This window comes from Arachis stenosperma, chromosome 4 (assembly GCF_014773155.1).
Source record: "Arachis stenosperma cultivar V10309 chromosome 4, arast.V10309.gnm1.PFL2, whole genome shotgun sequence".
NCBI lineage: Eukaryota > Viridiplantae > Streptophyta > Magnoliopsida > Fabales > Fabaceae > Arachis > Arachis stenosperma.
The window spans coordinates 58,406,005-58,418,972 of record NC_080380.1 but is presented as its reverse complement, the minus strand read 5'-3'; positions in this window follow the sequence as shown (position 1 = coordinate 58,418,972).

The following is a 12,968-nucleotide window of genomic DNA, read 5'->3' as shown; positions in this document are numbered from 1 at the left end:
TTCAATCTTAGCTCAAAACAAGATGATGCAGCAACAGATTCAACAACAATTTGAGCAAATGGCTAAGAGAATTGATGGCTTGCAAGTGGCAGCAGTGAGCACCACAAGCCAACCTCCAACCACTTGGGTGCAAAATGAAGAAACTCAAGAGGAGCAACAACAAGAGCAAGTTCAATACATGCACAACCAAAATCCTGGAACAAATGAAGTCTATGGTGACACCTACAATCCATCTTGGAAGAATCATCCCAACCTCAGATGGGGAGACAACCATAATCAAAACCAACAACCATGGCAAAGAAACACAGGCCAAAACAATTGGAAAAACATAAACCACAACCCCCAGCCAACCACTAACCAAAATTCATACAGAAAACCACAAAACAACTACCCAAATTCTAACCAATACCCACCCAATAACCACCCAACTAACCAAAACACTTATCCTCACCCATCAACACCCCAAAATCAACCCACCTCACAAGACTCACAGAGAATCACCCATCTAGAACAGCTCATGGAAAAACTGATGAAAAACCAAGAACTGACCACCAAGAATCAAGAAGCTACCATGAAGAACTTAGAGAGGCAAATTGGCCAAATCTCTAAGAAGATCTCTGTTGAGAAACCATCAAGTTCACTACCTAGTGATACCATTCCCAACCCAAAGGAAGAATGCAAGGTGGTGCAACTGAGAAGTAGAAGGGTGTTAACAGAGGGTAACCAAGGAACAACAAAGAAGCTTATGGAGAATAACAATGAGTCAACAAAGAATGATGAAGCCATCAACAAAGACACTATAAGCAAAAGTGCTCCAGAAAAGCTCACAGAAGAAGACAACAAGCCACAGAATTTGAAGAAAGGAAAGAGAATCATGGAAGAACCAATTCCAAAACAGCATCAAGTGGAGAAGAGCTCAACATCACCACTGCCTTATCCACAAAGATTTCACAAGGAAACAAAGGACCAGCACTTCCACAAATTTCTTGAGACTTTCAAGAAATTGGAGATCAACATACCCTTAGCAGAAGCTTTGGAGCAAATGCCCCTGTATGCTAAGTTTCTAAAAGAGCTCATCAACAAGAAAAGGGATTGGAATGAGAAGGAAACAGTGATGCTTAATGAGGAATGTAGTGCCGTGCTCCAAAAGGGAATCCCACCAAAACTCAAGGATCCAGGGAGTTTTGTAGTGTCATGCACTATAGGCAAACTATCCTTGGATAAAGCTCTTTGTGATCTAGGAGCTAGTATCAACTTAATGCCTTTGTCCATGATGAAGAAGTTGGCAATAGAAGAACTCAAACCCTCCAAGATGTCACTAGTTATGGCAGACAGATCAATCAAGATACCAAATGGAATTGTGGAAAATTTGCTAGTAAAGGTTGGAAAGTTTATCTTCCCTGCAGATTTTGTAATCCTAGATACTGATGAGGAAGGCAACAATTCAATCATTTTGGGCAGACCATTTCTAGCAACTGCAAGAGCCATCATAGATGTGGAAAAAGGAGAAATAATTTTCAGAGTACACAATGAGCAGATGATCATCAATGTTTTTAAGTCAATGCAACACCCTCCAGAGCAGGAAGATCATTTGAGGGTGGATATGATAGAGAGCTTGGTGGAAGAAATGCTAGACAATGATCAGCATGAGCAAGAAAAGGACAATCAAGAAACAATAGAGGAATATGTGGCTGAGGCTTTCATAAACAAAGAAGCGGAACCAAGTAAGAAAGAAGAGGTGCAAAAGCAAGAACTGAAGCCATTACCCTCTCATCTCAAATATGCATTTCTTGGGACTTCAGAAAGTCTCCCGGTAATCATCAATTCATCCTTGACAAAGAAAGAAGAAGGAGACCTTCTTGATGTTCTCAGAGCCCACAAGGATGCCTTAGGGTGGACCATTGACGACTTGAAAGGCATCAGCCCCACAGTATGCATGCACAAGATTCTTTTGGAAGACAATTCTAAAGCAGTAATTCAACCTCAAAGAAGACTAAATCCTGCAATGAAGGAAGTTGTCCAAAAGGAAGTGATGAAGTTATGGAATGCAGGAATCATATATCCCATTTTCGATAGCTCATAGATAAGCCCAGTCCAAGTGGTACCAAAGAAAGGAGGGATGACAGTCATTACTAATGAGAAGAATGAACTCATTCCCACCAGAACAATGACAGGATGGAGGATGTGTATTGACTATAGAAGATTGAATGATGCCACACGCAAAGATCACTTCCCACTTCCTTTCATTGATCAAATGCTTGAGAGGTTGGCTGGCCATGCTTACTATTGCTTCCTTGATGGCTATTCTGGGTATAATCAGATAGTGGTGGATCCAAAAGACCAAGAGAAGACTTCATTCACATGCCCTGTTGGAGTCTTTGCTTATAGAAGAATGCCATTCGGATTATGCAATGCCCCAGCCACTTTTCAAAGGTGTATGCTTTCCATTTTCTCAGATATGGTTGAAAAATTTTTAGAGGTTTTCATGGATGACTTCTCTGTTTTTGGTGATAATTTCAAGACTTGCTTAAACCATCTAACTCTTGTTTTGAAACGGTGCCAAGAAACTAATTTGGTTTTGAATTGGGAGAAGTGCCATTTCATGGTACCTGAGGGGATTGTTCTTGGTCATAAAGTTTCAAGAAGAGGAATAGAGGTTGACAAGGCAAAAGTGGAAATAATAGAGAAACTCCCTCCACCAACTAATGTGAAATCTGTCAGAAGTTTCTTGGGGCATGCAGGTTTTTATAGAAGGTTTATCAAAGATTTTTCTAAAATAGCCAAACCTTTGAGTAATCTTTTGATGATTGATCAACCTTTTGTTTTTGATAAAGATTGCCAGCATGCTTTTGAAATTTTAAAACAGAAACTCACAACAGCACCAATTATCACACCTCCTGATTGGAACTTACCATTTGAACTCATGTGTGATGCAAGTGAAATTGCAATTGGTGCTGTACTTGGACAGAAAAAGGGAAACTTGCATCATGTCATATATTATGCAAGTAAAGTATTAAATGAAGCTCAAAAAAATTACACTACAACAGAGAAGGAATTGTTAGCTGTGGTTTATGCATTTGATAAGTTTAGATCGTACTTGATAGGATCTAAAATTGTGGTTTATACTGATCATGCTGCTCTCAAGTATTTGATGTCAAAGCAGGATGCTAAACCAAGGCTTATCAGATGGATTCTACTCTTACAAGAGTTTGATATTGAGGTGAGGGACAGGAAAGGCACTGAAAATCTAGTTGCTGATCATTTGTCAAGGCTGCCACCAGAGACAATTCAAAAGGCTACATTACCTATGAATGAAAGCTTTCCAGATGAACATCTCATGCAAATCCAACAAACACCATGGTTTGCTGATATAGCAAACTACAAAGTAGGGAGAAAGATACCACAAGAATTCACTAAGCAACAAGTGAGGAAACTAATCAATGAAGCAAAGAAGTTCTTGTGGGAGGAACCCTATTTGTTCAGAAGATGCTCTGATGGAATAATCAGGAGATGTATTCCTGAAAGTGAAACAAAAGATATATTATGGCATTGCCATGGCTCAGCTTATGGTGGACACTTTGGTCCAGAAAGAACAGCAGCAAAGATTCTACAAAGTGGTTTCTATTGGCCAACCATCTTCAAAGATGCAAGGGAGTTTGTCCACCAATGTAATGAATGTCAAAGAGCAGGAGGACTAACAAGAAGGAATGAAATGCCACAAAACTTCATTTTGGAAGTAGAATTGTTTGATCTTTGGGGCATTGATTTCATGGGACCCTTTCCTCCCTCCTATTCATTTAGATACATCTTGGTAGCAGTAGAATATGTTTCAAAATGGGTGGAAGCCATAGCCACAACTACCTGCGATGCACAAGTTGTCCTTCAATTCCTAAAAAAGCACATTTTTACTAGATATGGAGTGCCCAAGGGTCTCATCAGTGATGGTGGTGGCCATTTTTGTAATAGACAAATGGAGAAACTTCTCCACAAATATAGAGTTATTCACAAAGTAGCCACACCATATCATCCCCAAACCAATGGTCAAGCAGAATTAGCAAACAGGGAACTAAAGAAGATCCTAGAGAAAACAGTTGGTAGCACAAGAAAGGATTGGGCTCGGAAGTTGGAAGATGCACTTTGGGCATATAGAACAGCTTTTAAAACTCCTATTGGGAAGTCTCCATTTCAACTGTTATATGGCAAAGCTTGTCATCTCCCTGTAGAACTTGAGCACAAAGCCTTTTGGGCCACTAAACTTCTAAATTTGGATTCTGAAGCAGCAGGAGAGAAAAGATTGTTGCAGCTGAATGAGCTAGATGAGTTTAGGCTAGAAGCCTATGAAAATACCAAGATATACAAGGAGAAAGCTAAGAGATGGCATGACAGGAAGATTTTGAAGAAAGAGTTCAAACCAGGACAACAAGTACTCTTGTATAATTCACGGCTCAAGATATTCCCTGGCAAGCTTAAGTCTAAATGGACTGGTCCATACTTGGTGACTAAGGTTTTTCCTTATGGGAGCATCGAATTACTAGATGAAGCAACAAGGAATCAATTTACAGCAAATGGTCATAGAGCAAAGTTGTACCTAGGAGGGCAATGGAACAAAGAGAAGGAGGTCCAGAACCTGAATCCCTCTTGAAGCAAAAAATGAAGATGTCAAGCTAGTGACAATAAAAGAGCGCTTGTTGGGAGGCAACCCAACCTGAGGTAGTTTCTTTTCATAGCTTTTCAATAAAAATGTTAAGTAATTGTTGTGCATTGCAAAGAGCTAAATTTGGTGTTGCACACCAAAACAATTTGAGGGAGAATGAAAGCTTCTAAGTTTGGTGTTCCACCAAAAAGATCATTTAATACATTCTCACCTCTTGCATGATTCTAGCTCCAAGTAATCAAACACATTATACAACTGTTGAATTGTTTTCTAGCTTTTATTCCATTAACCTTTAGCAAGAACACATGGTTTCAAATATGGTTAACTTGTCACATCTGAGACAGTGGCAAAACAATTAAGTTTGGTGTTCCCACACCAAAATAAATCCAAGAGCCACATTCAATGTATGCATATTAACCATGCACTTAAAGGCTTGAGAAAGCAAGCAACTTTGAGGATTATGCAGGACAAGAGTCAATAATTGAAGACATTATGCATCTTAACTCAAAGAGGACACAACAAAAGGAAAAATTAAAGAACTGCAACTTCAAAGGTTGTATCTGAACTTAATCCATGCTGTTGTGTGATGCTTTGAATTTGGGAACCTTTGTATGTCTTGCTTAAGTGTTTATCTAGTTGCAAGTGAAATTGTTTGCTAAAAATGCCAAGTCTGCATAATGCTTGTATCCATCACTTAGCTTTAAATATTGCTTTGTTTCCCATATGCTTGAATAAAAGAGTTTGGTTTGAATTGAAAAGTAAAAAAATCCAATGTTGCATGAGTATGAATGGAAGTTGGTGGTGGCACATGTGTTTGATTAAATGCATAACTCATGAAATAAATGTTGCATAATATCATTGCCATTCAATTGTAAGTTAGCTTGCTGTTACAAAGACTCCTATCAATAATGAAACAACCCTTGGTAACAAAAACAGAAAGAAAAAGGAAGGAAAAAGCCAAAATGGCAAGAAAAAAAACAAAGAATAAAGGTTGGACACCAATGGTTTGAACCTTAGGACAAATGCCTGTGGTGTTCTTGTACTGAGATCTGCTTGGATGAGTAAATTCTAAGGGGTATTTTGAAACCCGGTCACTTAGATCAACTGATTTGGGATGGCCAATTGAAAATCCACAATAAAGAGCAACTTAGATACAAAGCACTTAGTGATCCAAAGAGATGCTGGGCATCAATGATCCTAGGAAGAATTAGTGAGCTAAGTGTCTGTGGTGGAAAGATGTTGAGCAAAATAAAAGAAAATGAAGCCAAAGGCTAAGCTGCAACATTTAACACCAAACCTCTTAAAGAATAAAAAGCTTGTTAAAGCATTATAAGCCAAGAAAAGTTAGCAAGGGAGTGAGTAAAAGGTGAGTCTTATAACAGCAAGTTTAGCAAACCTTTGAAGAAAGATATGTATTATGCAGCAGTAACATTAAGTGAGTATCATTGTCTGCATAAATGCCCCATAAATTGAAGTTCTGCTATCTGCATAATAAGGATTTGTGTTCTTTTCTTATTCATATCATTTACTCTTAGTTTTGATGCTTGCTTGGGGACAAGCAAGGTTTAAGTTTGGTGTTGTGATGACAAGTCATCATATACCCATTTTTCAAGCTAATTTCACTTGTTTTGTTAGCATTTATGCACTTTCTTGCATCCTAAGTAAGTGATTTGGAGTGAAAATGCACAACTTCTCTAAATCAAGCAACCACTATGAAATTAATGTTAAATCATGAGGTTTAAGCTAATTTTAATTGCATTTTAATTGATTTATAAGCCTCTTGAAATTAGTGATACTTTGAGTGGTTGTTTGGTTTATTATAGGTGAAGAAAAGAAAAGAAAATGAAAAGCGTGGCCTAAGAAGCGTGACACAAGAAAAGGAAAGCGTGGCCAAAGGGGAGAGAAGCGTGCCGCATCACAATGGAGGAAGCAACCTTGCCCTCCACAAGGGCAGACTGCCCTCTAGGAGGGCAGCATTAAGTGACCAAGCAAGCAAAGGCAACCCTGCCCTGCCAACTCTAAGGGCAGAGCACAAAATGGTGCCTTGGAGCCAAGAGAAGCAAACTCTGCCCTGCCCTTGTGGAGAGCAGGATCGGGCTCCATGAGGAAAGAAATTCAAGGGAAAATGACACCCATGCAAGCTACAAGTTTCGAACAAGGGACCATGAGGAAGCCAAGGACTAAGGGTGACTAGCGTGCCAAGAAACCAAGAAAATAATTAGCGTGCATGCCTCCGCCCAGTTTCGAACACGGGCCATGAAGGAAGGATCATTGCCCTGCCCTTGGCGCGGGCAGGGCAGAATCGTGAGTGTGCGCATCAAGGAGCACCATCCGCGCGCACAAACGCCCCTTGGCGCACCAACTTTGCTTCCTGGCGCACCAACCGCGCGCAACATTCCTTTCCTGGCGCACCAAACCATTCCTGCCCTGCCCTTGGCGCGGGCAGGGAGCATCCCACGCATCAGCGTGCAGCACGCGCACGCGCGCGTTCCTCATCTGGCAGCACCAAGCGCACGCATGCCTCTCGTTCTGGCGCACCAACCTTCCCACCCTGCCCTTGGCGCGGGCAGGGCAGCCTCTGGCGCACCAAGCTCGTGCCAAACGCGCACCACGCAGCACCAAGACGCATCATGGCCGCACCAACTCCAAGCACCAAGCATCAATTTTCTGCCCTGCCCTCCACAAGGGCAGGGCAGCCTCCTGGGAGTGGTTTTTGGGCCAAAATTCAAATTAAAAATTAATTTGAATTCATTTCTTCACCAATCCAAAAGCCCATCCAAATCCCAAAATCCAAGAATAGAAAGTGTATAAATAGGAGTTAGTTTGATGTAATTAGGACCTTTATGCTCACTTTTGAATTTTTACTTTTACTTTGGCTTTTGAATTTTCACTTTCACATTCCTTTGGAGCTTTGACTCTCTTGGAATTGTTCTTGAGAGAATTGGCCGAGACTTCAGAGGATCAAGGGAGAATTGATTGATCTCCTTCCTCAATTCCCTTGGGCAATTCTACTCTTCTGTTTTCTGAGTTGTGGATGTGTGAAATTGGGGAAATTCTGTCCCAATTCCCATTCTAGCTCTGTTTAAATTTGTTTTCTGCATAATTCACTTTCAATTCTGTTCTTCTATTGCTTCTTCTTTCATTTTCTGTCAATTGCTTAGTGACTTCAGATCTGGGAAGGAAATTGGGTTTTAGGCTCTGCTACCTAAGCCCTTGGGATCCTGAGATCACTTTTGGTTCTTCTGTGAACCTTTACTGCACTTTAATTTCCTTGCTGTTTAAATTTCTGTTTGCTTCCAATTCAATTTCTGCTACCTTCATTACTGCAATTTACTTTTCCTTCGTTTAGATCCTGCAATCCCATTCCTCAATTCCCTTTTACATTCAAGCAATTTACATTACTTGCCATTTAAGTTACTGCAATTTACCTTTCTTGCACTTTAAGTTTCAGTCATTTAGTTTCTTGTTCTTTAAGATTCTGCAATTTTTCTTTCTTGCTCTCCAATTTACTGCCCATTTCCCTTTCCCCCTTTACATTTACTGTCATTTACTTTCTGTTAAACACAAATCACTCAACCAACACTTGATTTGCTTGACTAAACCACCACTAAACTAAAATTGCTCAATCCTTCAATCCCTGTGGGATCGACCTCACTCTTGTGAGTTATTATTACTTGATGCGACCCGGTACACTTGCCGGTGAGTTTTGTGTTGGATCGCTTTCCACACATCAGGAAGTACCTTGAGTGCTCAAGCATTGGTGGGCTAAAGTATGCACTACTTTGGTCAAGTTAGTTACAAACTCTAGTGTATCCCGTTGCATATCCGCTTGTCCTTGAAGTATCAAACATAGAGATTCATCCATTGGGGCTTGGGGTGGATAGGAAGGTTCATTATATTGAAGAATGGGTTCATAGTAGGAAGGTGGTTCTTCTTGGTGAGGGTATGGAGATGGTATGTATTGAGGTGGTTCTTGATAGTAATCATGTTGGAATTATGGTGGTCCTAGAGGTTCTTGCTCAAAATGGTCACAAGGATGTGTTATGGTTGATTGGTCATGCATTAGATATGGGTTTCATAAAGGTTCTTGGTGAGAATGGGCTTGTGAGCATGGTTGATGGTCGTGTTGAGGATAAAATTCATAAGCGTATGGTGGTGGTCACTTATCACGAAAAGAATCACCATAGCCATTGAATTGACATGCACTAGGATGTGGCTTATACCTATGATTGTCCGGAGGTTGTTGCCAATAGGAGTGATCAATTCCTTGAGGCTCCTCCCTTCTTGAAGTGTTCCATCCTTGATACATATTGTCATTGAAGTCCACATTTCCTACAATACAATTAGAGCCAAACTCATAGCCAAAGTGAGAATTCATAGTGGAAAGACAAAATGAAACTAACACAAACTAGAAAACAACCAAAGGACAAACCTAATTACACTATTCACATATATACAATAACTAATAACATAACACCATTGCAAGTCCCCAGCAACGGTGCCATTTTGATGAGAGGATTTTTGACGGTTTAGAATTTCACTAATGGAATCTTGTTATAAAGTATAGTTTCCAAACCAAGCAATAATCCTTTCATACAAAAATTTATTTGTCACAAGTAACAAACCCCTAAAATCTATAAACCGAATTATTGGAACCTCGGGTCGTTTCTCAAAGGAATTGCAGGGTAGTGTTCTTGTTATTGGTTATGGATTTGTATATTTTGGGGTTTTTGGAGTAAGAAATAAGAAAAGTAAATGATAATGGAATTCAAATGATAAAGCGGTCTCGACAAGGATTAGTAATTAAGGATCTCTATCCTTATTACTAACCACAATATGATAATTGCAAGGATCAATCCCACTAAATCATCCTCTAACTAATGGTAAAGGAAAGTCAATTGAGCTATATCAATCCAAGTCCATAAATCCTAGCTTCCCACTAATTGGATTAGTGAGAACTAGAGTTAATGGCTATCAATCATCAATCACTTGGACATTAGTAACTCAAGGAATCCTAAGTTACCTTCGCAAGCCAAGAACACAAAATTCTACTCTGAAATCCTTCTAAGCATTTCACCAAACACATGGAGGGCACAACAGAAAAGCATAGTAAAATCACAACAAGAATAGAATCTAACAACATTCAAATGCAAAGAATTAACAATAACAATCAAGGAAATCACAATTATCATGAATTATCTCAAATTGCATTAAAAGAGAAACAAAAGAACAAAAGTAGATCCACAACAAAGTATGAGAATTACAGGAATTAAGTTACAAAGCTAGATAGAGGAGGAGTAGAAGAGCAAGAATTGATAGAGAAAAAGTGAATCAAAGCAAGAATTAAACCTAGATCTAAGAAAGAACTAATCCTAATCCTAATCCTAATTTTAGAGAGAAGTGAGAGCTTGTTTCTCTAAAAACTAAACTAAAACTAGATCTAAGTGTAATGAATAATGGAAAGATGGAAAGAAGATGCATTTCCCTTCAATCCTTAGTCCTTTTAAGTGTTTTGGCACCAAAGTTGGTTTGGATTGGGCCCCACAGCCTCTATGAATTCGCTGGCCATGTTTTTATTAAAAAATCAGATAGCAGCACCGACGCGTACGCACACAGCACGCGTACGCGTCCATGGGCCATTTCGCAAGGTGTGCGTAAGCACCTGGTGCGCGTGCGCGTCCATAGGCGAGTTCAATCCTTTGGCTTTTCATGATCTTCTCCACTTGCATGATTCGTTCCTTACTCCTTTGATCCATTCCTAATCTTTTTCAACCTGATATTACTAACAAAAACATCAAAGCATCTTATGGGATTAAGGAGGAATTAAAATTATCTAATTAGAGACCCAAAAAGCATGTTTTTATACTTAGGCGCAAATAAGGGAGAGATCACAAAATCATGCTAATTTATTGGCTAAACATGGGAAAAGGTTAGCAAAATACTCAAAATTCAACACAAGATAAACCTTGAAAATGGGGTTTATCAATGTCCTCCTCCATGTTTATCTCTAAGTTCTCCTCTTCTTCCTCTACACCAACAACCTTCTTCCCTCTTGCTTCCCTCCTTAATCTAAGGAAGGTCCTCTCAGGTTCATATTCAAAGGAGGTTGAAGCTCCTCTTCTTCTACCTGTCATACAACCAGCAGAGCACACAGGCAAGAGAAAACTAAAGAAATCACTCTTGTTAAGATTGCTGTTAGTATGAGTGACGCAATTTATCAAACAGTTAGTGGATTAGTTGAACAGGAATGTAAATAACCAAATAAAACACAGGGATGCAATAAAGGAAAATTGCAAAAACTGGGATTAAATAATAGAACAAAACAAACAAACAAAAGAAATTTGCTCAATCTAGTTATCCTCTTATTTAATCATTGCCAATACAAAATCAATCCCCGACAATGATGCTATAAACTTGATGCACAAAAACTTGTATCACTACAAATTTCCCTTGGTAAGTATACCGAATTGTCGTCAAATAAAAACTCACAATAGAGTGAGGTCGAATCCCACAAGGATTGATTGGTCGAGCAACTTTAATTACTGGAGTGTTCTAGTTAAGCTAAGCAAAGTTGAGTTGAGTATTGCAGAAAATTAAATGGCGGGTAAGATAAATGATAGGGAATGTAAGTGCTGAAAATAAATGGCGGAATATAAATTGCAGAAAAGTAAATTGCGGAAACTTAAATGGGAATTTGGAGAGATGAACATCAAAGTAAATAGCAGAAATTAAAGAGAATGGGTAAGATTAGAAATGGGAAATTCATTAGGCTTAAGAGATGCTGCATTCTCCAGATCAAGTTCATTTTCATCTCTTCCTCAATCAATGCATTCATTGATCTCCTTGGCAATCTTAATTGATTGGATTCCAATTCCTTGGCAATCCAATCTCTATAAGCTTGAACAATTTTCCAATTCCTTGATTTAATTGCTCATGGGAAGAGATGAGGTATGGTCACTGATTATACCACATACATTTCTAAATCAAAGTGTTGGCAGGATTATATGTCTCTATATCCACCAAAATCCCAATTCGGTTCATCATGAGAATGCATTTCTAGCATGATCTCCTCATTCCTCTTCCAAGGTTCCAAGGAGATCCAAGTATGGATAGCCTCTTTTCCGAGACGACTAACCAATTGGATGAAGATCGAAAGCTTTCTAGTAAAATCAAAAGAAAAGAAAGAAAAAAAAGAATGAAAACTACAATTGATCCATCAAATTACAATAGAGCTCCCTAACCTAATGAAAAGGGATTTAGTTGTTCATAGCTCTGGAAATGGAAAGCAAAAATAAAAAGTGTATTCTAAAGTAAACTAAATTGCAGAGAAAGTAAATATACAGAGTGTTTACAATTTTTGGATCCTCCCGATCCCCTTTTTTCCTCTTAGTTCAAATCTACTCATATATATAATTCTTCTTTGAGCTTTTATTAGCTTTGTAAGTCTTGGATCTGGGCCTTTGATCTTTAGTTGAAGCAGTTACAGTCTTCAGTGGGCTTAGCTTTGCTTGCAGAAAGAAGTTGAGTCAGGCATGGTTCACGTTTAGTCAAGGCGTTAGTGGTGTTAAGGTTAAGTATAAATTCCGGCTCGAAGATGTTAGTGACACTAACTTTGTCACTAATGTCCCAACCCCTTTTAGCTACATTAACTCTAATGTTAGTGGCACTAACATGACCACTAACATAGCCTTTCCTAACCTTTGATAGCGTTATTGGTGCTGACTTCGCCAATAACGCTACACCCTTATTTTTCTCCCACGTTAATGGTCCACGTTAGAGTTACTAACGTGGCCATCAACTTAGGCATGCCGTGACACGAAGACGTTATTGACACTAACTTTGTCACTAACGTTACAAAACTCCTTCCCTTCCATGTTAGTGCTCATGTTAATGGCACTAACGTGGCCACTAACGTGGGCATACTGGCCATCTCCAACATTAGTGACAAAGTTAGTGTCACTAACGTTGGCTTCTTATACTTCTTGCTCCATGTTACCTCCTACATTAGTGGCATTAACATGGGTAAACTTGGCCTGATCCAACGTTAGTGACAAAGTTAGTGTTCCTAACGTTGGCAATTATTTTTGCTCCACGTTAGAGCTCACGTTAATGGCGTTAACATGGTTGTTTATGGCCTTTGCAACGTTAGTGGTGTTAACTTTACCACTAACATTGGAGCTTCTTCTTTCTTCCACGTTAGTCCCTACGTTAATGCAACTAACGTGGCAACTAACATGGATTAAGATGGCCTTAGAAGACATTAGTGGTGTTAACTTTACCACTAACATTGCAAGCTTGCTCCCTTTCCACGTTA